The sequence below is a fragment of the Centrocercus urophasianus genome, unplaced genomic scaffold (assembly GCF_019232065.1).
Source record: "Centrocercus urophasianus isolate 14NV4802_14NV808 unplaced genomic scaffold, USGS_Curo_1.0 seq_20, whole genome shotgun sequence".
Classification (NCBI taxonomy): Eukaryota; Metazoa; Chordata; class Aves; order Galliformes; family Phasianidae; genus Centrocercus; species Centrocercus urophasianus.
This window is the reverse complement of record NW_024884756.1, coordinates 5,130,440-5,156,786: the sequence shown is the minus strand read 5'-3', so window position 1 is coordinate 5,156,786 and position 26,347 is coordinate 5,130,440. Positions and strand designations below refer to the sequence as shown.

At 39.9% G+C, this 26,347-nt stretch overlaps 1 long non-coding RNA gene across 1 annotated transcript; it reads right to left on the bottom strand.

Moving 5' to 3' along the window:
* Window positions 1–947: 947 nt before the first annotated feature.
* Window positions 948–12,432, bottom strand: LOC122162336. The gene is made up of 3 exons (XR_006169478.1): window positions 12,173–12,432; window positions 1,526–1,685; window positions 948–978 (listed from the first exon to the last, which is right to left on the bottom strand). It is a non-coding gene; the product is annotated as an uncharacterized LOC122162336 (long non-coding RNA).
* Window positions 12,433–26,347: the final 13,915 nt, after the last annotated feature.

The window sequence follows — 26,347 nt, the reverse complement described above, 5'->3', positions numbered from 1 at the left end:
TCAGCCCCGATACCAATGCAGAAGGTTTCTAGGAGAGAATAAAGAATGGGTTTCAAACTGTGCAGCCTTTAGTGGGAACCATATCTGACCTACCTCACAGCTGTTCCTAACATGACAAGTGACTGGATGCAACAGATGGAAATTTGAGAAGAAGTACCTGCAAACCTTGGGAGTTGTTAGAAATGTGGATACTGGACATCAGTACCTAAGGGATAAGAAACATAACAAGTGTTAGTTAATTGCTATCAATTCACTCTGTAGGAAATAAATGAACACCCATGGACATGAATGAACTTTGCATCTTGTTTTCCCTAGTGGCAGCTGTGGTTGCTGAGTCGCTACCAAACCTTTTGTGGCCTCAGCACAGGATTTTATCAGTTATTTAGATAATCTGTTCTAACGGAGGAAAAATGCAATCCTGCAGTCCTTTTTGAGTGGTACTAAAACCACAGTGTAAGTATGAATACATGTGTATATATCAAGAAAGTAAAAGTATACCAAGATAACATACAAAAAGATGCATCAATAGATCAGAAAGTAAAAAGATGGACTTCAGTTGCTATTTCATTTGATTTCACACTAAGTAACTGTGTTTTCTAGAAGTAGCATCTGTCATGAGGGACAAAAAGACAAGTAGGCAAATTTTGTTTCTAAACTTAGAAGACAAACATTTTGATGAGCAAAACAAACATCTGCATTTTGCTGGCGTTCCGCATAGCTCAGCAGGATTCAGTTCAGTTTAAATAGAAACAACAGTTGCTCTACTGCATGCCACTTTCATTGTAGTTGCAAGCACTGCTGAAGTCATGCAAGTTAGTAGAGAACAAAGCTTGTTCTCTATGTCTCCAGTCATTTTTGTCTAGCACTGGTCTGTAATTTTCTTATCACAATAGCGGTGCACCTCAGCACTGTTTCCAAGAAGCCTGTTTTCTTGCTTAGAACTTAGCTATGCCAACACCAGTCTGCTGTGCAATCCATCTGTAAGCAAGAAAGAACAATTACCAGAAAAGAATTCCACAGTTTCTGTTATATAAAAGAACATATAGCACTACTCCTCTATACTGGTTGGATAATACTAACTGGATTTTACGTCCTTCAAATGTTTTGGATGTATGCTCAGCTCCACTGAAGAGCAGAATTTGATTTCATTAATTTAATAGTCTGACCCAGATTCATTTGTGTGCATGTGACCCACTGCCTTCAGTCAGTATGTGTGCATATGAAAATTTATGTAAAATGAGCTTGCACGATTCAAACTCAAGACTTGGTATTTCCTAGATGTTAATGCAAAATAGGCATTTTGCAGCAATATAAACTGACTGAAAATGAATAAAAGCAACCTAGCTTGAAGCTTAGAAACTGCATTTATTATTTAGGCATTGCTTAAAGAACGTCTCACGTTTGACATGATTAACCACTGGAAGAAGAAACATCTCTTACATAAACATATTTATGTGCTATTTGTAGAGCTTACTTTGCAGATCTTCAGCTGACAAATGACTGCCTGAAAAAATAAGTGGCTCACCACTGTAGGCCAACAGGGAGTCACAGCTCTCATTCACATTATTGTCAAACGCAGTGGAGAAGAAACCCATCCGGAGAAGTGACTTCTTGGTGGAGGGTTGTGCCAAACCATCAGCTGCAGTACACAAGCTCTCACAGTCATTTTCTCTGACCTATTGACTCTAGATTTGAAATGGCATGGAAGAAAGGCTTAAGGAAATGAAAGCGTAATTGTTCTGCCCATTACATTTCAAACACCAACAATCACACGCACATTCTGAGAATCAAGTTCTCCGGTCTGTTTCATTCTTTTTCCGTTTTGTTCTCTTCCTGAGAAGGAATAACGATGTCACATTTGTACAATTCACTAAAAGTAAAGAAAAGGCTCTTCTAATAGGAAACGGTACATTCTGAATTAGTTCACTTCATAAATGCTCACCAGTGGCTGCCATGGAATGAGACAGAAGGAGGTCTCTCAAGGACCATTTGGCAAAACACTATGTATGGGATGGATAAACCCTGTTCTCCACAGAACTTTACCTCTGACAGTGACATAGTGCTCTCAAAACAATCCAACGCTTAAATCTAACATTTCATAAAACCAATCAATGCATTTCAAATGAATAATAGATTTTGTTTTAAGGAAGAACGAGCTCAAAAAAAAAGAAGAGCACTTATTGAATCATGATTTCGGAGCAATATTTTCCTCCACTCAAAATTAGGTTCAAGTAAAGCCATAACAAATTTTGAAACAGAATATCTTCCAACCTTTCCCTTTGCCAAGCAAATCTGGTTTGATGTTCTTTCAAAAAAATCAATTTGAAATAAGCTTGAACTCCACAAAACAAGCAACTTGGATATGTTTTCCAGTTATCTCTAGTCACATGCAGGTATGATGGGATGCAATTTGAACAGTTAACAGCAACGTTCATTTATAAAGATGAAGATTTGGGGGAAGCTAAATAGCTTTGGGTTAGTGCTAGTTAGCAAAACAAAGAAACATAGCACAACTCAGTTTCTTTCCCTGACTTCTCCCACCACAAACACTTTCCTTCCTATTAGGATGGGACACATTTCAAAGCAACAAAGCCCTCATCTTCCCACTATTAATTGTCCAAAGCTCAAGTTAAATAATAGCAGCAGTAATACAAACATTTGAGACGTTAGAGGACAGGCTTGAACACATGCCAGTAGACTAGGAAATTAACCCTTGCCTCATGGTTATTTCAAGCCTACAATGGTACCGCAGAGACAGTGAAATCTTTGTTTCAGTGGAAATAATTGTGCTTCAGGGAGGGGGGCATTGGACAGGAGGAACATAAAGCCACATAAAAAGAAACAAAACTTCCTAGTTTTATTGGGATGGTCGCATAAAGTGATCATGCGCTCCGTCAAATGTTATTTGAGCATCCAGTTGCTACTAATACAGTCCCAACACACAAGGTATTGGTACTGAAAAGCTCTGATTACACCCTTAACTGAAAGGTTCAACATCCCGTGTCTTCTTCTGCTCCAAACCTGATTTTCCCTAAATCATTCAGATCATCTCCTTGGATGACAGCTCTACTGCGCAGCAATACTAGAGTCAAAGAATCACAAAGGTTGGAGAGGATTGCTGAGACCATCTAGCGCAGCCATCAAGCCATCACCTATGTCCCCCAGACCACATTAAAAGGAGCAATATCTGCCCTTTCCTTGAAAAATCTCCAGCAATCTGAAAAGGACTTCACCTCTCAACTCAGACAATGACTAAAAGCTAAACAGATCAAGCATTTTATCTCATTTTCCTCCTCTTGAAATGAAATACAGTATGGCAAGGTATTAGTAAACACATGCTAGTGCAGATAGCCTGAAGCAACATGATTTAAGACCTGATAGCCCAAATGCATAGCCCAACACAGATTGACTGCAGAGTTCATTAGTGAATTGCATTAACTGGCAACGAGCAAAGTTTTAAACAACTAATTCCCAAAATTAGTAGCGGGAAGATTAAATATATAAAATATCAGAACTTCAAGTTCTCGAACTTGGAAGTGCTGCCTACTTCTTCCCCCCATTAGCTGCACACGCCAACGGCCTCATTTGGATCAACTTCAGCTCCATAATACATCTGCAGCATTAGCTGCTGCAGCCAGCCTCACAAACCACTTGGCTTTATTAAGTTTTTTATCTGCTTCCCAAAACTTGCTACTTAGTCTTTTGACAACTGTTCTGCTAGCTATAAAAATAAGTCATATAATTTATTAATGCAGAATATTTCCTGCACAGTTTTGATTCAGTACTCCGGGGATGTTGCAGGAGAGGAGGCTGTGAAGCATTACGATAGTGGAACCCTCCATGCAGCACAAGACTGCGCAACAACATCACTACATGACTTGGGAAACTTTCATTTGACAATCTATGGGAAGCATCACAGCAGTGCAGAGTGACTTGAGCTGCCAGTCAAACTCCTTCACCCCATTGCTACCCAAGATCGTCCATAATTTCTGTCTGGTCATTACCAAAGCAATTCTTACACTTTCAGAACCAACATGAAGAATTGAAACCCCAAACCTTGTTCATTTTCAGTCTTTCCTTACAAAACGAGAAATGAAGGACAGCAATCTTATCTTCACTAGGCATGCTAGTACCAATTTTGTTTCTAAAAACTACTTGAATGCAGCATCAACTATTCACAAAGCTGTAAAACACTTCTTGACCTCTGCCTCTTGTGTTTCTTCCCAACTTCTGCAGCCTTCATTTCTATCAGATTTCATGAACCTGACGTCAGATACAATCACATAGTTATTCCCACAATATTTTTCAGTGAGAAGGAATTCTGGGTGTTTTTGGCTTCTATCCATCTACCATGGAAAACAGACAAATTGAAGAACCCTGTACTACACACCTGTGCTTTGCCAGGTGCATGAAAGTCAGGGTTTGCTGACTTCAGCAGCAACATTCCCAAATATTTGTTAGTACTGCTGTTCATTTAAATGTTAACAAGTGAACTCTGTTGCTTTTCTTTACACTAACAAAGCTCACAGTAATTCATCAGCTGGCTTATGCTTTTGCAATTTCTACTACGGTTCTTCCTTCAACTTTTCACATTACTTTGGGGAATTAAAACCCTCAAATGAAATTTAAATATGAATTTAGCCTTTACCCCCTATTACAACCATAACTATTATAAATATTTTTAACTTTTTTTTTTTTTCTGGATAAATAAATAGCTTGAAGCACACACAACTATTTCTAGTTCTCCTTCAACACAGGCAAATGTTTCAGACAGCTAGAACCCTGCCACGCTCTGACTGTTCCTTCTAGCTCTTTTGCACTGATGCGTCAGCACTTGCTACTAAAAGTAAAGAGTTACAGAATAAGCTGTTTTTGTTCAAAGCCTGAAATAAACAACAACAAGACAATTATTCCTTGATTTTCTACCTCTGACCTTCCCTGGGCTCCCCGATCTTTATGCTTGCTTGATTTAAAGAAGCACACGTAGCATCAGATAAGAAAGAGAAGGAGTTGACAAAAACTGAAACTTGTTCAAGAAAACTCAATGTAGGCATTTACAATGCAGACATTCTAAGCTACCTTGATGAGCATTATTAAATTCACCTTTGTTTTGCAATACTCTGCACCGTACTAAAACGTCCCAGACACGCCAGGAAAACGAACTACAGGGGAGTTTGTCAGCACACTGAAGCAGTGACTTATTTTTAATATGCTAAATGCTGACAGACAAAACAAAATTATTTGGTGCAATATAATGCAAATGTGCTGTCTAATACTGGTGCCTTTCAGATTTCAGAGCACGTATTTTCTTGTGCTGTTTTCCACATAATCTAGCCTCAAATAAAGGCATCAGTAATTTTGATTTGATTACACTATAATTATTCAAATATCTTTAATTTTGTGCTCTTGACTAATTTCCATATCCACTGTTACCATTAAAAGAGATTGTTATAGATAATGTATCTCATGTATTTCCCCTAATTGAAAAATGTAGTTCTTGAACAATAACAGTTACGACAACAACAATCCAGTTTAAAGGCTACTTTAGCAAGGTGGCTCTAATTGCTGCAAACTTTCACAAGCCACAATAATTAAAAGCAAAGCAGAAGGACAAGATGCCAACAGCTAACTTTTTCCTTCTTTCCTAATTACTGCTTCCTCACTAAGATCCAACAGAAGACATTGCTACCCAGCAAAGTAAACACATCAAGTAAACTTGTTTATAAGACTGTATTTCCAGGAAGCTGCTCCGGACTGAAGACTCTAAGGAAAGCAGAATCTCTCCCAGCTGGACCTCCCAACAACTGATGACATCCAGCACCGCCCTGAGTCATGGAGCAACTTCATCTTCCTGTTAAAAAGTATGCTATCCCCAAGTAGCTTATCTTGTCGGTAGATTCTTGCTGGATATGAGAAGTGGGAAGCTGAACAGCTCACTAGAGCAAGTGCAGATAAGACAGATGAAGGAAAGAGTTACTTGGTGGAACAGGCTGCCCGGGGAGATGGTGGAGTCAGTGTGCCCAGAGATGTTCCTGAACTGTGGAGATGGGGCACAGAGGGACACGGTTAGTGAGCACAGTGGGGGTGGGCAAGGGTTGGACTCGGGGGATCTCAGAATTGTTAATGTTGGAAAAGATCTCAAAGATTGTTCCCAGGATTGGAGAGAGAGTCAAGTGGGAAGAATGTCAAAGAAAAAGAGTTCACAGAGAAGATGGCAGAAGAGTTAAATGTGAGAACGTTTAAAAAAGACAGACAGGCAATAGAATAAAAAGCGAAAAACAAGAAGAGAAAGAAGACATTGAACTGGGAGAAGCGGGAGCACATACTGTGAAGAGGAAAACCAAATTATGTTCAGAGACAGCCAGAGTGCAGGTGCATGACTTTCATTGTTTTCCAAACACCAACACAGCTCTAGGAAGAGGTTCAGATGCTGTGTATCATAATAAGAGAAGGGAAATAACAAATGAAGTGATGAAAATCAAAAGACAAAGCATTCTGAATACTGAATGGCTTTCAGATTAATAGCTCTTCAGGGACAAAGATTGTCATTTTATTGTGTGCTTTTGCAGAAGTCAGTAGAGTAGCTTTTAGCTAAGTCTTATCTCTGAGTACTACTTCAGTACAAATAATTAATAACAGAAGCAGCCAAAATAAGCCATAAGACTAATGACTTCACAAATTATTTTCTACAGTTCTCAAGGGTAAGTGCTCCTTTCCCTTAACTTGCTACCTAAAAATCACCTGGCTTCTTCCTTGAACTGCTCATCTTATCTCACTTTCTCCTCCTATTTCAGTTTGAATTATGGACAAATTAATATACTTTCCATTCTGTAAGCGGAGCCAAAGCAACCCCTGCAGTTAGCTCCATGCTGAAGCTGACTGTACATTGTGCTGAATTTGTAATGAACACCCTTCTATTGGCAATCAACACTGGTTTTTCAAAGCCAACATTTTTTGGACAGGTAAATAACAAATGCTGGGTTTGTCAGATCTCTGGAAGCTGGCATTTTCCCCAGAGATATTGCAGCGTCTGATTGCCATATACTGTGTCAATATCTCTTTCTAAATGTGTGCTCTTAAGAAAATGAGTTTGCCTACAACCAGATTTGATCATTAGTTTACACTTAGAAAATACAGGCCAGTTCCAGCAGAGCCTGCTCACTCTCCCTTCATATTGATGTCCCTCTCTTCCATTGGGCTCATTTTTTAATTTAACTTCAGCAAGAAGCAAACCACACAGAACGAAAGCCCAGAGATTCCGTACCTGGTCTCTCTGCTGCAGAGCAACTTGCCTGGATGCAAATCCATTCCAGCCTACATGCATGCATCCACGTGAGCACATCTTTCAGCACTCACTGATAGCCTCACCTTCATCAGGCTTAACAGCACCCGCAGAAGTCCACCAAAGTCTACCGAGTAGCACTGCATTTCTGGCACTAAGCTGTCAGCAGGACATGGGAATGATCTTGTGTTTGACATCCACTGCATTTGTCCATGTACTAACCGCCCAACATCACTATAAATTGAGAGAAGATTAATAGGGAGAGCTGGATAACCTTAGTCTTGAAAGCCTTGTTATCCTTCCCTGAACTCCTAGCTTATTACTCTTTACTTCAAAATGAACGTAATCTTCAGGTGCAATTTCTCCAAAAAACACCAAAGCGTATCATCCCTGACAGTCTTTTCAAAGTAAGACAAATGGACTAGCAAGCATTTCACCTTACACTCAAGCCACCTTTGTGTCTGCGAATAATTATCTTCCCAAATGCTAGCTGCCAAATAGCACTGTTGTATTTGATCAGTACCATTTTAATTTACGTTGATGAAACCATTGTAAAGAATCCAGACAGAATTAAAACAGATTAAGACAGGCTGTGGGACTGATCTTCTCCAGCCTCCTTCTCATCTTTCCTCTGTTGATACTTAATTTGTAAGGCACAACAAAGTCAGCCTGGGTCTATGTTTACAAGAATAAGTTTTTGTTTGCCTGCGCACTTTCCAACATTGTGGCACCTCAATTCTAAGACCGGTGGACATATTTCAAGACAATCAGGGAAGGCAGTAATTCATGTCACCTTTGTACTGGTTAGTTACTAAGATTTTACCTTTCTGCTATCTGTGATCCCAGCAAAGATATACTACAGGTTTTTGTTTCATTTACTTATTTTCCAAAGGTAGACAGAGGTGAGAAGTTTCATCAACTCAGTCGATATATAGAAGCCAAAAGAATAGACAGGACATCCATCTGTAGACAGAGTTTATTTCATTTTCAAAAGTGACTCAAAAAGCCCATAGAGCAGTGTCATACTGCTTCAAGTCTGGGACCGCTAACACCACAAGATTTGCTTGGAACACAGTGTAAAATTTTTAAGCACCGATTCATTTCTGAATAAAAGCTCACCACTATCTCTGAATACCCCTTATTTCTGCACACTTCGCAATAGTACAGACTTATACTAGCATGCACACTGATTGTGTCTCAACACATTGGAATGAGCAAGGCTCCACTGTAACTGCAATTTTATTATAAATCCAATAAATAATAATGCAACATGAAATTACATTTGCTCCTTACGTTGCCATGTCACATCCGAAGATCACATGGAATTATTTGTCTAAATGCAAACTGAAGAACCCACTCAGCAAGCTGCTCTCCAATTTGTGTGTATGTGTGTGTGTGCGTTCCTTCCTCTATGTTTCTAAGTAATAATCCCTAATACTTTCAGGAAAGCTAAAAATGAGCTGAGGCAAGGAAAAATCCTGTGTTGCCTAGGAAGCAAAACACCCTCACACGCTCAAGAGGTAAGCAACAGCAAATCTGCATCAACCCTCCTTAAATAAGAACAGCCACGCAATGGCAGGCATCAGTACTCAGAGAGAAAGCTGGTCCCTACAAAAGTAATGAGGGGAGATGAAAGAAAACAAATCAGCGTCCTTACATCCTGCATGCTTTGTCATGCAGACATCTCTAAATCACTCCTACAATGAGGAGCACAGATTCAGACAAAACTATGGCAGAAAAACATTTCTAATTTTTCCTATGGTTTAATATCAGCTTCTGGCAGTACTAACGTAAGCCAGTACCACTTACATCCAGCACATAAAGCGGCTAAGCTGGTCTGACACTTCAAAGAGCGCTTTTCAACACCAGGGAGAAACTGACCAGTTGGAGGAATATTCCAAACACCGGAGCCAACTTCTCACTTCCCAAGCTACCTTCAGATGTAAATCACTAGCCTGTGGTTGATCTGACACCAAGTTCCAACCACTCCCAGCAGCCACCTATATCTGCAGGCAGGTTTTCCTGATATAAGCGGGCTGCTGCCCCCTCTTCAGAGGTTCAGCAACTAGCCATTTTAGCGTGCAATTTTAACAGCTGTAATAGCAAAGCCAACCAGAGCAGCAATAATATGAGAAACAAAAGAAAAAGAATGAAAGAAAGAAAAAGTCTGCAACATTCAGAAGATAATTAAAAGACTGTTATTTTGGTTTTGTTGTACTTTTTTTTTCCCCAGAGAAGTGAAAGTTAATTACTTGGGGATGAAAATGGAAAGAAGATAACAAAGGCTGAAGGCAGAGCAGCTGCTTCCCCACATTAGTTCTTGGCTGGAAAGAGGCAGCAGGATAGGCTGCTTGGAGTGCAAACAGCGAAAGACACATGGCCATAGCAAATGTGTCACACAGTGAGAATTGCACTTTCACCCAAGCCCTGGGGCTGCCTCGTTGGCAGAAAGGAGTTTGCCAAAGGGCCTTCTCAGGAAGGATAATGAGAAAAGAGCTTGGCCAGTTGGAGGATCACTAGATGGAACCATCTGAACCTTCAAGAAAAAGTCACAACGAGGAAAGGATAGAAGGCTTCATTTGCTTTATATTTCCTTTATATTGCAACTCAGACTACTGGTTCTCTTTCCCAGTTTCACAAAGGTCATCATACATGATTGGTAAGGCAGTCTGTTTCTGTCAGCCATCCCTCTGGGCTCAAACAGCTTAAGGCCTGAACTTGCAAGAAGCACCTGACCATCCTCTAATCCAATGAATGCAGCAGAAGGCTCCTCAGTGGAGCAGAAGACACAAATACAGGGTTTAGCTTTCTAAATACTGATCTACATGTAGGATTGCACAGCTGCAACTACAGAACCGCCCTTTTTCAAAATGCAGACATCTAATTTCCTCACACCGTGGCAAAGCTCTTCTGACATGTTCACCTGTCATACATCCTGAACTCTGACTGAAAATTAGTCCTGCAAACTAAACACTGAGCAGAACGCAAGGGGTCTGCATTACAGATAAAGGAGATAAGACATGTTTGGGAAGGAAAAGTCTAAACGGTTGGCTAAACTACTTGATTTCAGTAGCTGTCTCCAATACCCTTATTATTTAATCCTATTGATGTTTGCATAGTAATTGCTAACGAGTTTCCCACTTTAATCTGCCTCAAGTTAATAAACTGGGTGATAAATCTTGAAAAAATTAAGGTGGGCCTCCTCTCACCAATTTTATCTTTCCTTTCAGATTCAATGCTATTTTGTTTAGATCCTTGCCCTTTTCTCAGATAACTCTATTACAACAACTTGATTATAGTAGCCGCTATAACCTCTGGGTAGCCCTAGCAGTAGGCCTCTCCAATAAATCTCTTCTGCTTCCTTCCTGCCAGGTTCCGTAACAGCAGCAGCATATTTAGGAGGTGCTCTCAAGCAAGACTCAGTCTGTGAGTGAGATCACTTGGCCCATACCATTCCCACTCCCATTCCGGTGGAGTGGAGGAGCCACATTATCACTCTCAGCCTAAGGCCATACAAATGGTTGCTAGAGGAAAAGGCCCTGACCCAAAAGAGCAATGATCATCTTTCAAAAACTTCCATGTCTTTAATAACACTTTACTCTAAAATAAAATATGGCAGTTTTCTGTTGCCTAGGAAGTAAGGAAAAGGAAAGGAGATTTTGTGAATGCAGCAGATATTTTAGAACAAACCAGATGTATAGAAAAGAGATCCTGATGGGTAATGTCTTACATTATTTTCCATGATGATTTTAGAGGAGATTTATTTAAACAATTACAGGGCTAGATCAGAGGAGTTATCTAAAACCAGCACTGCAATTTAAAGCCTTAGCAAGGGAAGCAAGGGCTTTAAGTCCTGCAGCGCCGCTGCTCAACCAAAGCACTCAGTCTTCAAATCAGACTAAGTGCAAAAAGATAAAGAACAGAAGTAATTGCTGTGTGTCATCATTTGTTTCCAGCCTTGGTGTACAACGTAAAATTTATTTGAACTACTTGAACTAGCATTATCTCTTAACTTACCTCTTCTTCATAGCAGTCTCAGATATTCTTTTTTTTCTTCTAAGTACGGTGTGATAGAGTTGAGCTTGAGTGACAATAGCAGGCTTAAGATTATAAGCACAAGCAGTTTTACGTACAACAAGCATATAACTTTTCTCAGGAAATAATACATTGTGTACACCCCTCTGCACCACTGAACAGATAAATCAGTAGTGCTATCCCTAAACCTTAAAATGAAACAGATAAATCAATTTAATAATAAGAGTTTGCCTGGGGCATTAATATCTGAGATTAAAAGACTTCATTTCTGAGTGTGGAATTGGAAGAACAAGTCTGCAAGACTCTGACTTGGTTTTACTCCTGACTAACTTGAATCAATTGCTGCAGTGACTAACCCATGCTGCTCGCACTGCGTGTGGAACAGCAAGTGCCTTCTGGCTCACTGCAGTAAGTGGGAAAACAAGAGCAGCCTGCACAGTAAGGGAGTCCATCAAATTCCTGGGGGCTTAAATAGAAGGAATACCTGCTGTAATCAAGCTGGATGAGATGAAAAGCAAGGATCTGAGAACCAACCAGTCTGCGCTCCCTTCCCTACATGAATGCCAAATTCCCAGGAGGAGCTTGAAACACAACAATTTCTCAAATCCTCACTTACAAAAGAGAAATCCAGACCATCCGCAGCAACCTGCATTCTGCAGGCGTAATTCTGCCTCAGAAGACAAACTTGGGGATGCCAGTCAAGCCACAAACCAGCAAGCCACAAACCACAACACACCACACAGAGCATTTGGGTACTTTACACCAGCCTGCTTTCAATATCAAACGTGCCTTTCACCACCTTGTTATTCCTTGTTAAATCTGCTCTATTATGCTCTGATGGAGGAAGATGCTCACCTGTTTTAGCACTTTCTGTAGCTCCAGCTGTACTGCACGTGTATTTACAGAGTCATCCAAGGAATGAGAAATCATTTGCTTGGAGGAGAATGTGCTCCCGCCTATTGGTGAATACCGTGCAGATCAGTCATGTGCCATTCCTGTTAATTCCTAGCGTTGCTTCCAGTCTGTAAAACAGAAGGAAGTAAATTATGAAGTCTTTTATTGAAGAGCCATTGACTTGGGAGACTTCTCAGGTTAAGTTTATTAGTGGCACTGGGTATTTGTTCTCTCTCTTTGCAAACAAAACACAGTCAACGGGTTTCAGGGTTTGATTTGGTACCAACTGCACACTAGAAAAGCATTCTTTGGTTTTTGAAATATTTTTACAGATTACACTAGAATCTCAATATTCTCATCTACTGCCTCGTGGCAACACCTAGTCCTTTGAATCACTCAGATCCTCACCCTCTCCAATCAAGTGATTACACTATTACTCTAACACTCTGCAGCTTACCAACAATTACTTAGTTCAACAAAGCCTCGTGATAACGCAGCTACAGAGTTTTCAGCATAGGGTATGTTGGCATCTGAGCAACTTAAAATGCAAGCAGAACAATCCAAGCTTGTCTGAGAGAAAGACCATGCAGATCTAAGCATCTAAGGACGGTAAGCATCTGAAGGATCAAAGCACCTAGGGTCTGTAGCATTTAATGATGCTAAAAATGTAAGTCAGTCATAAGTACCAGGAAAAAACAGGCTAGGAAAGAATGGTTTTCCCTTTGTTTTAATATATTTTATTAATCAGAAGCAGTCTAGCAGGGAAACACTTTTGGAAAGCCCATCGGTCAGAAAAGCTTACTGTGCCTAGTAAACAAAAAAGACTTCCATAAAAGAGCAGCTGTAGTTCCTCCGACAAGAACTTCTCCCCAGCTTCCTCCACTCTCTCACTCCAGACAAGCCTAAAACGTTCTTATCTGAACTCCGGAAGTGAACCTGGATCTCTGTGCTCACATCTGTTACAATAAACCCCAAGCAGCCTATGGCTAACTTCACTCCTGAACCCACTAGGCGCACTGAAGCCAGTAGGGATTAAACTGGATCCTATCACACTGCATTTCACTTACCCGAGTGCTGCATTCAGACGCCCACAGAAGGGAGAGTTAGAAACTCACTTTTAAGGTATTTTAAATATTTATAGACCGCAGTATCATGATGACAGCAAAACCTTCTGCACTTTCAGGACAATCAACAATTCATCCCCATTGTTCAGACCTTCAGCTCTATCAGGAGTTTCCCATTACTAACAGCAGATGGCTAAGTAACTTAATGGCTTTTAAACATTATGAACAAACTGTCGAAGCAAGCCTATCCAACCCAGGAAGGAATCCATGCATGCAACTCTGACTTTTTTCTCCAAAAAAGACATAACTGTCTCCTTACACATCACTTCTGGCTTCAGAGCTAAATCTGCCTAGTGGAATTAGAGTAAAAGTGAGCAGAACACAGAAAAGGCATCTGCTGCAAGGAATTCAAGACTGTAGAGCTTTACAGCTTCTCTTGATTCTTCAGCATGCATTTTTCAACACCGTGGCCTCCCTGAAGTTTTGAAAAGTTGGAGGATTTCTTTTAAGAGAATCAGAGAAGGAAAACTAACTCATACTATCTTTGCACTGCTGTTGCAAGTATTTCTTGTTAATGTGACTTCTGCTAATGATGACCACAGTATAAATATATTTGTAGACATGGGCATAGGCTGATTTGGTTTCTGTTAGGTTTTGAGGCAACGGTGCTGTTGTCGCTGTTCTATTTCATTCTATTCTTTTTGAGTTAGACTTCTAAAGGGGTCTCTGAGTCAGCGCTGCTCACAGGTGGAAGTGACATCTTAGGTTTATTCAGCTGGTCAACAGCATTCAGGCCTGCAGCTCCCAGTAGCAAATTAACCCTTCAATCTTGTGTGAGAAGGGCAGCATGAAGGACTAACAAACAAGCCATTTATCTGTGTGTAAAATGCAATTGGCTAAAGATTAATCCTCATCTTTAGGAAAACTAGCATCGTCTTGTCTTACACCCATTATTAACATGAGGAAATTTCTGTTTGGGTATAAAAAGTAGTGGATTTCAACTGCAAACATGCTATATCAGGAACTGACACTATTTTCTACCAACAGTATTAAGCAACTTCTATTTTTTTGAAGAGAAAAGATGCAGAATTCCAGTAAAGAACTGGCATGCATACCTCTAGAATACACTTCTCTAAAACGCTAGCTTCTGACCAGAGCATATAAAACTACTCCCTCCACTGTATTTCCATTCAGAGGAAGTCTCAAAGTAAAAGCAGTTCTGCAGCTAAATAAAGCATGTTGCACCATCTGCTGGACACTTCTTAAGCCAAGTCCTGATGGTTTTATCAGAGAAAACCTTCACAACTTGTACCTCCCAGTTCTGACAGAGAGCAAAGTACCACACCTGTCCACCTCAAAGGCCCAAATTAATATCTTACGTTTAAAAAAACAGAAGGGAAGAAGGAGCATTATGCTCTTATGTTTGTATAGCTCTGTTCCATTTGGGTTAGCAGTTCAATTCGGACCCAACCTTCTTAGCTGACAGAAACTGCAGTACTTTGAATATCAGAAAATGTGCTTATCACCTGCATGTTCATTTTCTGCCTTTTCCATCCTCAAATGCTTTCTCAGCAAGTCTGAAAAGTCATGAATAAAATATAATTACTATATTCACAGGGCTTACATTTAAATTCAGGCTTTGGAGCAGCAAATATTAAAAGCTGATGCAATTAACAGGGAAAACAGAAACTCACATAAGAACTCCCCGAACTCCATTTCACTCATGGCATGAATTTCCCTGTACAGCTGTCTAGGCATTACGGAGTGATATATTGCAGTCTGTCAGAATTGCAAGTTTTGAGTCATGAAGGTTTTCTCTGATCCAAATGCATCAGCCATTTTGAATTCCGTGCAAAATTTCTTTCCTGCCCCTAACCAGGTGGTCAGAGAATCGAAAAAGTCAGTCTGTGCTCAATCGCCTTGCCATGGATAACAGACATTTTACTCTAAATCACAATAGGCAACTCAGCAGAGCTCTGTATGCTGCTGGATAAATAAACAACCGAACAGAAGAGCACTAACTTATCCCTTGGACTGGTTATCAGTAACACACGTACCTGAGAGCTACATTTCTTTTGCTGTGGGGGAGAGCCCCCCTGTTGACCTTGCTAGACATGCTCTGAATAGGAGCAAAGCCTGACAGTCCCAGGATGTTGTAGGTATCACAAAAGAACCCCTCTTCTACAGAGTCATTAAGGTTGAAGAAGAGCACTAAGATCATTAGTCCGACCATCCATGCCTCAGTGCCACATCTCCTCAGTGCTTGAACACCTCCAGGGACAGTGTCTCCACCACTTCCCTGTGCACCCTATGCCAGTGTCTCACCACTTCTGAGAATAAATGTTTCCTAGCATCCAATCTGAACAGTTCCAGCCTGTAGTTTTATTCACCTGCAGCTCCAAAGCCTTGTTTTCTCCTCCTTATAAGAAGTTAAAGTGGCTAAAATCAAACATGAAACACCAGCCTATTTCAAAAGAACTGAGGGAATTCAAAGCTCAGGGGCAACTGCACTCTGCAATAGCTCTTATGCCCTAGCGGCAACTTGAGAATCTTTTCTTCCCTCTAGGCTGAGCAGTAAAAACTCAGCTTCAGGTCTTTTTAATGTAGTTGACCGAGTTCTGCTACCATTTGAGTTGCCCAAGTGTCTTTCCCCTCTCATCTTTCAGTTGCGCCAAGATCACGGCAGAGGAAAAAGAAGTTAAAGCAAGAAATTTTCTGGAAGAACTAAAATCCCAGCTCAGGCTGTACCTCATAGAGACAAGGCAAGCACTAGAACAGCCCTGAAAATTCAAGTTCCTGTCATTTTCAAGTGCCCCCTCAAGAAACTCCGTAGTAATGAAATTGTTCTTGGAGCTGCTGCAGGTTATTAAGAAACACCTCCGTAAGCAGAATCAGAACAACCTCTGCTGACTGTTTTATCTCAGTGGAGAATTTGTTGTGTGTGGGTCTTAATTAGCTTCTCCGTAATTCAGTCCTGACACAGCAGCATGCGTGGAGAGGTCTCCAGAGGCTGGAATACTATTGCTGTTGCATGCTTAAAACAGCTGCCAAGGTTTACAAGACTGAGAGCACTCAAAGCATCTAGACAACCAACCAAAATAGTACAGCAAGTCATCAGTAAGTGCAGACCCAACATTACTTACACGTGTACCATAATACATAGGTACAGCTTGACACTTTTACACTAAATATGACCCAAGTAGAAACCACAGCAGGTCAGGATAAACAAAAAACTAGTTTTGGCAGATCTGAGCTGATAAAACATCGATTTGAACCCAAGTACATGTTCTACTGGCAGGCTAGGGAACTGCTCTCCATTCCTGCTAATAACTTCATGCCCTGAAACAGAAGTATTAGGCAGAGTAACTCATTAAAATAAATATCATTGTGAAACACAGGGTTCGGAAGCCCCACTTGACTCTCAGCATGCAGCACTATTGCTGGAAGGCTAATTTGGAGTTAAGGATAATGGCTAAGTGTGTGTATCATTGACAACTCTACCACACATAAGTGCTTAACTAAACTGTCTACGATAGATGAGGATCAAACACTGCTCATCTACTTGGAAAAAGAAGATCATTATTTCCTCTCACATTTGTTCAGGGTGTTTGCATTCAATTTTCATGTGAATATCCAGGCCTTTCATTATTCCAACATTTACACATATGTATGTATATAAACCTCAGCGTGTTCAGTAAGCATTGAGAGTGTAAGAACTTTTAACATTTAAAACTTATGCTTTGGTTACCTCTAACCCAGAGATGTAAACATGCTGTTGTCATCTATCATCCACTGCTTTCATGGGGCACCTCCACTCACAAGCAGGCTGAAGATGAGGATGTAAACAGCTGTATCACTACAGCAGCATAGCTGAGGCAATTCCACTTTCCACACACCAAATGGTAGCTAATTTTTGCCAAACAATAGGTGTTTGGGTAAGATAGCTAATTCTGCCTTTGATGTAAAGCCATTTGTAATTGCTTACCCTCTAAAGAATGGTAAAATAGTCAGTGCAATTAAGATTAATTATTCTCTCAGTGTGAAAAACATATAGAGTGCCCCAGACCTTTCTATTGCAGCCTAAGTGCACCAGAAATAAAAAACTACTCAATCTTTACTGGGGAAAAAATACCCCTTTTTTCTCCCCTCATATAGAAAAAACAAAACAAAAAGAAAAACCTGATTTTTTTCCAGAGCAGGCCTTCCATAACACCATTATTTAATCCTCAAGGTGACCTGATTTAGGCTGAAAGAACCAATAGATTACCAGGAGGAAGGATTAAAAATAGCACAGAAATGGTATGTGCTGTTCTCTCCTGGGACTCACAAACATGAAGGACAAGGACGGAATCTTGCTGTCAGTTCAAGCAAAAAAGATTTAAAGAAGGAAGCACTGCTTTCTCCACTCTCCAAAGTACCAATTTGCAGATCTTGTGAACAGAGGGGCTTTGCTGTCTTTAGCAGAAACTCCAGCAGGATTTTTAATTAACTGACAGATTTAAGAAAGTCACTTGTACAGTTTTGTTCAGGTGTGGGAGGGAATTAAACAGTTGAGAAAACCTTCGTGGTCTCAATTCTTCATATTTCAGCCAGGGAACAAACAAAAGCCCCAGGAAATCCCTCCCCTGAGAATCCTTTGTGTTGAAGCTTAGCGTTTGTTCCTTTTAGAACATCCAGCACATAAGTAGCACATATCACATTTTAAATATACACTAGTGAGGTTTTTTACAGCCTTTTTTCATCATCCTAAGAGAGACAACACCCATCATGGCAAACGTTTGTTGAAAGTCTCTTTAACAGAACCACTGACACTAGGGAGAAAAAACTGTGATTTCAATGGTTTTCATTTCCAGCACACTTGCCTGTCTTCCACTGTCAGAAAGGGAGAAGACAGAATAGAAGAGATAATCATAAAATGATTTGGGCTGGAAAGGACCTTTAATACGATCTAGTTTCAAGCCCCTGCTATAGGCAGGGACACCTCCCAGTAGACAAGGTTGCTTAAGTCCTGACAATTATTCCAGCTCAGCCCTTCCTTAAGGAGTTAGGCTTCGTCTCTCATCTGTACACACCAAGAGTCTCCTGCATGTGCAGCAGGATCCCTGGAAGCCTGCTCCCCTCCAGAACAAGTGTGTTCTTACCGCACTGCAAACACCTTACCAAGCATCCTGTGGCACCCCACATCCGACAGCTAAATGTGCTCCCAGCACACAGGTACCTGGGGATGGCACATTTGTGTATTCAAGCAGTGCTCTTCCCATTCTTTTATGGGCACACTAAAAAAAAAAAAAAAAAATAAAAAAAAAAAAAAAAAAAAAAAAGCCAACATCCAAAACCAGACATAACTTCCCCAGGGATTAAATGAGCCTTTGGATATGCATGCACTGTTCACTACTGTTCACATACGTCTAGGAGGATAACTCAGACCTTAGAGAGGGGTTTTAACCATGCTTGGACCAGACTTTGCAAATAAAAAATGTGCAAGTTCATAGTGAAACCTGTTCCCAGATCTAATTCTCCTGATAGCAGGGTTTGATTCTCGTCTCTTTCACAGCAATAATTCCACAAAAGCCACTTTGCCCTACTGATTCGTGAAAGGACTCAGAGACTTCAGACCAGGTTTCCAAACAGACCAATATAAATCCTGCAGGCTGCCCTCATGTATACACTGAGCAGGGGAATACTCTGCTAATTATGAGAAAGCTGGATAAGTAAAAGCAGATGACAGTTAAGCTATTAAGAAAATTATATTTGCATGAGGCTTTTCATTTGTTTGTGGAAATTCACAGCTAGGTAAATCCCAGATCAGATCTTTTAATACAGACAGATAAGCACGTAAGGAATAGGAAAGACAAGCCCAAAGGACTGCCATCACAGTATTTCCATCCTGTTTTCTTCTCCCCTACCTGCTGAAATACTCCACATTAGAAAAAAAGCACTGCACAAAACAGAACCCTTCCAAACTACCACTTCTTCCAATTGTTGTTTGGATGAGGCTTAAGCATCTTTTTAGAAATAAAATCTGTGCAACAGGTTAACCTCTTTGCACACTGCAGATAAAATACACGCACCTCTCACTTTTTTATTTTTATTTATCATTGCCACCTTAGCATTAAAAACACAGCATTTCACCACACGCTCAGCAGGAAAAATTACGTATGCACTGAGGAGAAAAAAAAACATCTAATAACAGACATGCAGCGAGGCAAGCCGTGAGTAGGGCCCAGCTGTTAGAGTCCCCAGCTACCCACACCACCCCTCCCCAGGGCAGAGCTTTGGCTCATCTCTTAAGGAGCAGGTCATATGCCTGCAGTAGGGACAGAAAAGCTGAGCTGAATGGTGGTAACACCACTGTACAGTGAGAAAGATCCTTGACTCATTAGACCTCAAGGCTGCTTAGAGATTACAACTACTCAAAATAGGACAAACATCATTACAGTCTGGTTGCCAGGATTATAAGCACTTATGAATTGCTATCAAGCCCCAACCAAAGATCATCTCTGTTGCCTCTTGGCACCTGCGTATTTGCACAAGCAGCTTTGGAAGAGCAGGATCAGACTTCTCACACAGCCTTTCCTTTGTTTTAGTTCTAAGAGGCAATAGCTACTGTGGTTTTTGGATTTCTTTTTTTGTTTTACTTAAACACACAGAAGCAAAAATAAATGGCCCCACTGGCTAGTAGTTTTCCTCTTTCCTAAGGAACTCTGAGACTAATATGTCACATTCAGACAAGAGAGAGTTGGGCTGCAGGCTTTTTCAGTGCACAGAAAATGACTCTTACTTCTGGGAGTCTGTTAAGAAGGCAGCCTGCCTCTTTCTATTTCTCTCTTCATTTTATTGTTTCCAAACACTCGAACAAGCAAACAATTAGCTCGATGGGCTACTGCTGTTCGGAAGGCATGAAGCATGAGCTCTTCAGTTGCAGAGTGATGGACCTGAAAGCTCCAATAAATACAACAAGGGAAAAGGGTACTATTGCACCATCGACAGCCCCTTCCCGAGGTCCTTCTGTAGCTCAAGCCTCTTCATCTCAGAAAAGCTGACAAACAGAACCCTGGTGGCAAGCCTCTTCTACACAGATAAGTATTTCTAACCACAGTAAAACTACACTGCACAAGACTCCATTGCCTCCAGCACCACGTCTGCCTCAGTATTTTTGTATTAATTTTAACCAGTTAGCTAAGAGGTTTTCAAAGCTTATTTTTTTAAGAAATATATATTTCTTAAGACTTCATCACTGCTATTAGATAAATTACTGTTGCCAGACTGCCACACTGCTTCAGGGCTCTCTTATCATCTGCAGTGGCCTGAGAGCCAGTCCTTGCTTACTGTCACTCTCCTCAGGACTCCTCAGGACCAAGAATTTCTTGGTTTTACAGTGACAACACAGATGCACACGCTACTGTCCTCCTTTTAAATGCTATTTGGAAAAGCAAGAACCTTTATAACAATGTCATCCCTTTGGTTCCAAGGATCTCAAGAACAAATGCAACTTACCGACATGGAGATGCTATCGTAAAACAGCAAGGATGAAACACCACATGGTGTCATAGGGAGGTGTTTTTTCTTTCATTAAATTGATATAGATACCTGATATAAACATATTCCTGGGGGAAAAAAAAAAAGCTCAAAGACCTTCAGTCTACCAAAGAAATAATCAAGTTCTTACTTACATACTTTTTCTAGAGAAAAATGTAAGCAAACTGCAGCATTTTGAATTTATAGCTCTCAGGATTTTAGCAATGAGGTATATCTCAAATAAACAACTTAATCATCTTGGAGCTTAAAAATGAGGGCGGTTCCAGTTCTTCCAGGAAAATTTTCAACCCTTAAAACCAAGTTTTGCTGCAAAAAAATTCGTAAGAGAAGATGCCAAGTTACTCCTCAGGATCCCCCAGTCTGCTTTAATCCTTCTTAAACTGAAATATCTGCATGTGAGTAACTCTGCCATCCACACAAACGTCCAATACCTTCCACACCCCTCCGCCCCCAGTTCCCATATGGACTGAAGAGAATACATGGAAAAGAGTTCACTCAGAGTCCTTATTAAGTAAATTAACACAACAAAGCATTTGGCCAGTTTAGCTAATGGGAAAGCCATACTTATGAAGTGAAAAAAAATGAGTCTATTGCATCTATTTGGTGACAGGTCACAGAGAATTCAATTTCAGTAACAGCAACTTCAGACATAGATTAAGAGACTTCCCTAGCCTTTATGTTTGCAGCAAAGAACATAGAGAGAATTGATTAATCTTCATCAAACAGTAGTGATTATAGCAAACAAAAGAGTAGGTGCCCACAATTTTAAAGCTGATTGTTTCCATAGCCTTATTATAATTGTGTTATTCTTAATGTGAAAAAATAATGAAATTATGTCAAGCTCTAAGAAGAATATCTTATAGTACTTATTTTTGCAAGCTTAAAAGGAAATCTTTTCTTCTCCCCCCTGCATTTGCAGAACAAGTGTTTGAGTGCCTGTTTAAGCGCATAAGATGAGAGAATGCTTTGTCGAGAATGACTGTGGGATTGCATCTGCCATCATCCACAAACTTCAAATTTGCAGTTGCTGGAGTTGGTTAATCCCAAGTCATCTTGCATATTTTCCGGCCAGTTAGATTTAGCAATGCACTTTTAATGTGAAATACATTGACAGCTTTGCTGTTGACATTCACCTTTGTTATTCTGACACAGCACTAACCAAACTGGTTATATAGACCATATCTTCCCTTCTTCACTAGTGGATCAAAAGAAGACTAAAGGCACTTCACCACTGATAAGCTCAGTTTTGCTCCTCATACCTTACTTAGTCTGAGAGCCCTATGAGCAGCAGTCCCACAAATATAACTGTTTACTTGTACAAGTTTAGTACCTTATAGTTCCTGGCATGTCTCTGTGCAAGGTTTTGTTCCTCTCAAACATGTCAGTGTACAGCTGTTGAGCCAAGGATACTCTGCTCTAACTCAATTGCTTTGTGTTCACATACGCCTCTTCATCATACGCCATTCTTAAGAACAAACACATACATAAAGAACAGATGAGTTCTGCAGCACTCAGCCTAGCTTTGGCAATGTTTATCATCTTTGATCCACTACTTACAAAGTGTTTATTTCACTACAGAGTCAAGAAAGAGTATACTGAAGGTCATTAGCAACACATTCCTGAAGTTCAAGTATCTCATCGCTGTGAGCAGCAGCTACACAACAATCACAGGGCGATGCAATTACCAGTAACATTCGTAAGAACAAAACCAGACCTTTAATCCCTTCTCAAACAGAAGGAGGAAGAGGCTGATTATTATCTTAGAATTCATAGAAAAACCTCAACTATCTCTGGAAATTGTTAGCTCTCAAAAGGTGATTCAGACAAGCATAGGAGAAGTTTTCTTAGCAATTCCAGAGATCACTCTGAATCTTGCAGAATCTAATCCTCAAGCTATATCATAGAGCAAAAGCTAGGAGACTTCTTGTAAAAATCCTAATTGGCGCCTGTGGAGATGCAGTAACAAGCCACACTTGGTTCATATCTCTGGTTTTTACAATCCTCCTGATGGCTTTTCCAATGAGTTTGCTACATTTTCAGGAAGCACCACAACGGTAAGCCCCATCCATTTTAGGTTAACAGAATTCAGGCCAATGCAACGGGGCTGCCTTGAGCGGCACAGATAAAACTTGTCCTCTTACATTAAATGTTCTCCCTTATATTAACTTACCTTCTACATTCCATGCAGAAAAGCGAACAGATAGATTTTCTTCTATATGGTTTCATCTTTTTCTACTGAAGCAATAAACTACTGTAAGGTTACCTGCTCCTCCAAATAGCAGGGAACAAGCTGTAAAATGCAACTCTTCAAGGTTTTGTTTCATTAGTAATAAAGAACAGTAGTGTCAGTTAATGAAAATGCATATTAAACTTACGTTTCATTCAAACACAATACTCCAGTCACAAGAAACTAAACTTATGTCTGAACACATCATATATTCAGCGTATACTGTTACCATAAAGGCTAAACTATGCTCCCAGTCTGGCTGTCATACAGACAGTAACTGTTAAACATAAGCAGTTACTCTGAGATGTCAGTATTTTTGTTGTATTGCCCTTTAGCAGACCACTACTTTAATCTAAGTGAAAACCACGCAGCATAATAAGCAATATTCTTTACAATCCATAATATTACCCCAAAGTACTTCTGGAAATTAAAAACATTTACCTCAAGTATTTTCTTAATCAGAGACTGTGTTCATGAAGCATGGATTCTCAACTTACCTACAATATTATTTTGCTCCGTTTGAGCAGACCAACAAAAAAAGATTGTTTCAGTGCTCTGATCCTGGGCTACAGGCAAGCGTAATGAAGTGCTACTGGGCAGTATTTTAATATGGTTAACAACAACAGCTATAGTTTTGTTTGACCTGTTTCCATGCTGCTCAGTACAGTTCAGTCTTTATTCATGAAGTAGGTTAGGTCACCTTTTCTTTCAGATTAAGAAAAGTTTAGAGAACAATCTGTGGACTTCCATTAAGGTTTTACATCAGAAGCGTCCCTAGTCATGCCCAAAAGCTTCCCAAATACAGACACACAGAGACGTAAGACCTTGAGCTCTCAGGGATTTATCCATTTGGCTAGTGAACTGTTAACACCATAAGGCAGTCAATGACACCAGTGAGTTCTGAACATCTTTAAATGTTAAGAAAAAAAATGTTAAACAAACCTCATTGTGCTAGATGCAGCAAGATGCACTGAACACTTCAAATTCTTTCCTAATATAGTCCATCAAACTTCTACTCTAGCTGCTAGGTTTCTCCTGAAAACAAAGGTTTTGGTTAGGGCTTGCCCTGTCACAGAAAATTGACCCATATAATAGCAACAATTAAAATGAAAAGTAAAATAACGAACCTTCATCTTGCCATCATCTCTCACATCTTGTGATAACTGACCTCCCCAGTTTCTGAGCACAACTCCCCAGCACAGCAATTTCTCTTCCCTCGTCTACATGAAAATGACATGCGTATTATGCATGTACATATGCACGTAAATTATAATGGTTAAGCTATTTTAACTGCTTTACCTGCTTCAAATGGACAGATACTCTACTAAGTATACATATTCTCCATCCACACAATCAGTGTGTTTATCTGGCCTGGAATCAACTACAAACAACTTGAAGTCATTATCAAGTAAGAGATTGCAAAAAGCAAGAGAAGAATTGAGGATTGGAGGCTCATTTCACCAGCACGTAAACAGGTTCACATTATAGTAGACGGATAGAAGTTTGTTGGATTATTTAAAATTTTAAAAAAACCTAAAATTAAAATCTCACAAAAAAATTGCTTAGATCCGGGAAGACAGACAGAGCTTCTTGCAGATACACAGACGAAACAGAGAGGTGGCTGTTATTACCAGAACAGAGACATACACTTTCCACATTCTACATGTGAAAGTGTTTGTTAACATATGCTGGGTAGTAGCTGTCAATTCTATATGCTTCTAGACTAAGAACTTACCTTTTGAGATCATGTTCATTACTGCACCACCACCACCGACTGCCACTTATCCAAATGGTAATTGTTGACAAGAGCCATTTTAAGCTGTCACACGTTCTAATAAATAACCATGAACTCTGCAGGTATTTGGAAAAGAACAAAGCTATGGAAGAAGCTCAGCTGTGTAAGAGAGAATCATTTGTTTCTAAGAACAGAGCAGTACTCTTACTGAAAGCACTGCCAGCCCACCAACACAGTGGGACAATTACATACTGCGGTGAAAGCGAGGAGTTCGAAGTTGCTATCGGGCTCTCAAGGACAACTGGAACTCTGCTGATGCAACTTTCTTAGCTTTAAAGCGTTCTGAAAAACTGACCTACAGGAGTTCTTGAAGCAGCTACCAAAAACTCCTATCCTTTTTCATTGTTTGCTGCTGCCAAGGACTGCATCAACTCTCAAAATACAAGTGCTGCTCAGGATGTCCTTCAGTGTAAAAATAACCAATTGTCATTAGTAACAAGAACCCATATTATTCACAGTAATTTTCATATTCATGTTTTTAAACTGAGAAGCATTACGTTCCTAAAACCCCATCCTCATTTTTGCTGTTGCTTTAAAACTATTTGTTAAAGCTCTCAGTCGTTCCAACTCATGAAAACACAGGAATAGTTTTTTCATTTTCAGAACCAGCATCAGTTCGCTACACCACCGGTTCAAATCCAAGCATTTAGTAGCTTGTTTCCTTTGCTGCTTGGCTTAGCACATGTAAGGAGAATTATGCCTTTTACAGCCATGCCAACTTGAATACATTAAACGCAAGAATAACAGAGTCAGCATTATATCAAGATAGACAGCACTGCAGAAAATAATCTAATGCATTCTTACCCAGGTGGCACTCCAATTTCCAATGTTAGAACTAATGAACCATGAAAAGCTAATGATGAAATAGAGTTTACTTCTACATCCTAAGTTTGCTTAGTTTAAGCTGTTACTGAATGCATTTTCTGAAGTATTAACTTGAAAACAAAGCCCACTCCATTCAGATTAGGTGCTGTCATATTGCTTAAGCAACAGAATTAAAACAAGTTTCCATCTTCAACATTTCAAACTCAGATAAGAAAAAACACACCTTGAGTTTCAACATAAAATATCTTTTCTAAGCCTTACTACATATCACTATCGAGTCTCTGCTTTGTGTACATTGCTTTGCATACTTTCATGTGGTAAAACCACAAAACAGGTGCACTAGGCATATGGATGCATGTAGGCATACGCAGGCTCTGCACTGTATGACTAATACATAGTTATATTAGCACAGTAAGCATAAATACAAGCAATTTTTAATGCATTTTCCTGTGAACCAAATAATTATATTTTCATAGCATTTCTGGTTTTCAACATTTTACTATTCTGTAAGGCATCAATGCATTACCTAAGCTTCACGCTCCTCGCAAAGCCCGCACCTGAATCAATGGTATTTTATTACATGGTTTAGATGGAACGTATCCTGAAATAACTGTTAAACTGGGATTTCTTAAGAACTTTCATATTTTTCCATGAATTAGGACATATCCTCACGCTGAGTGAGAATG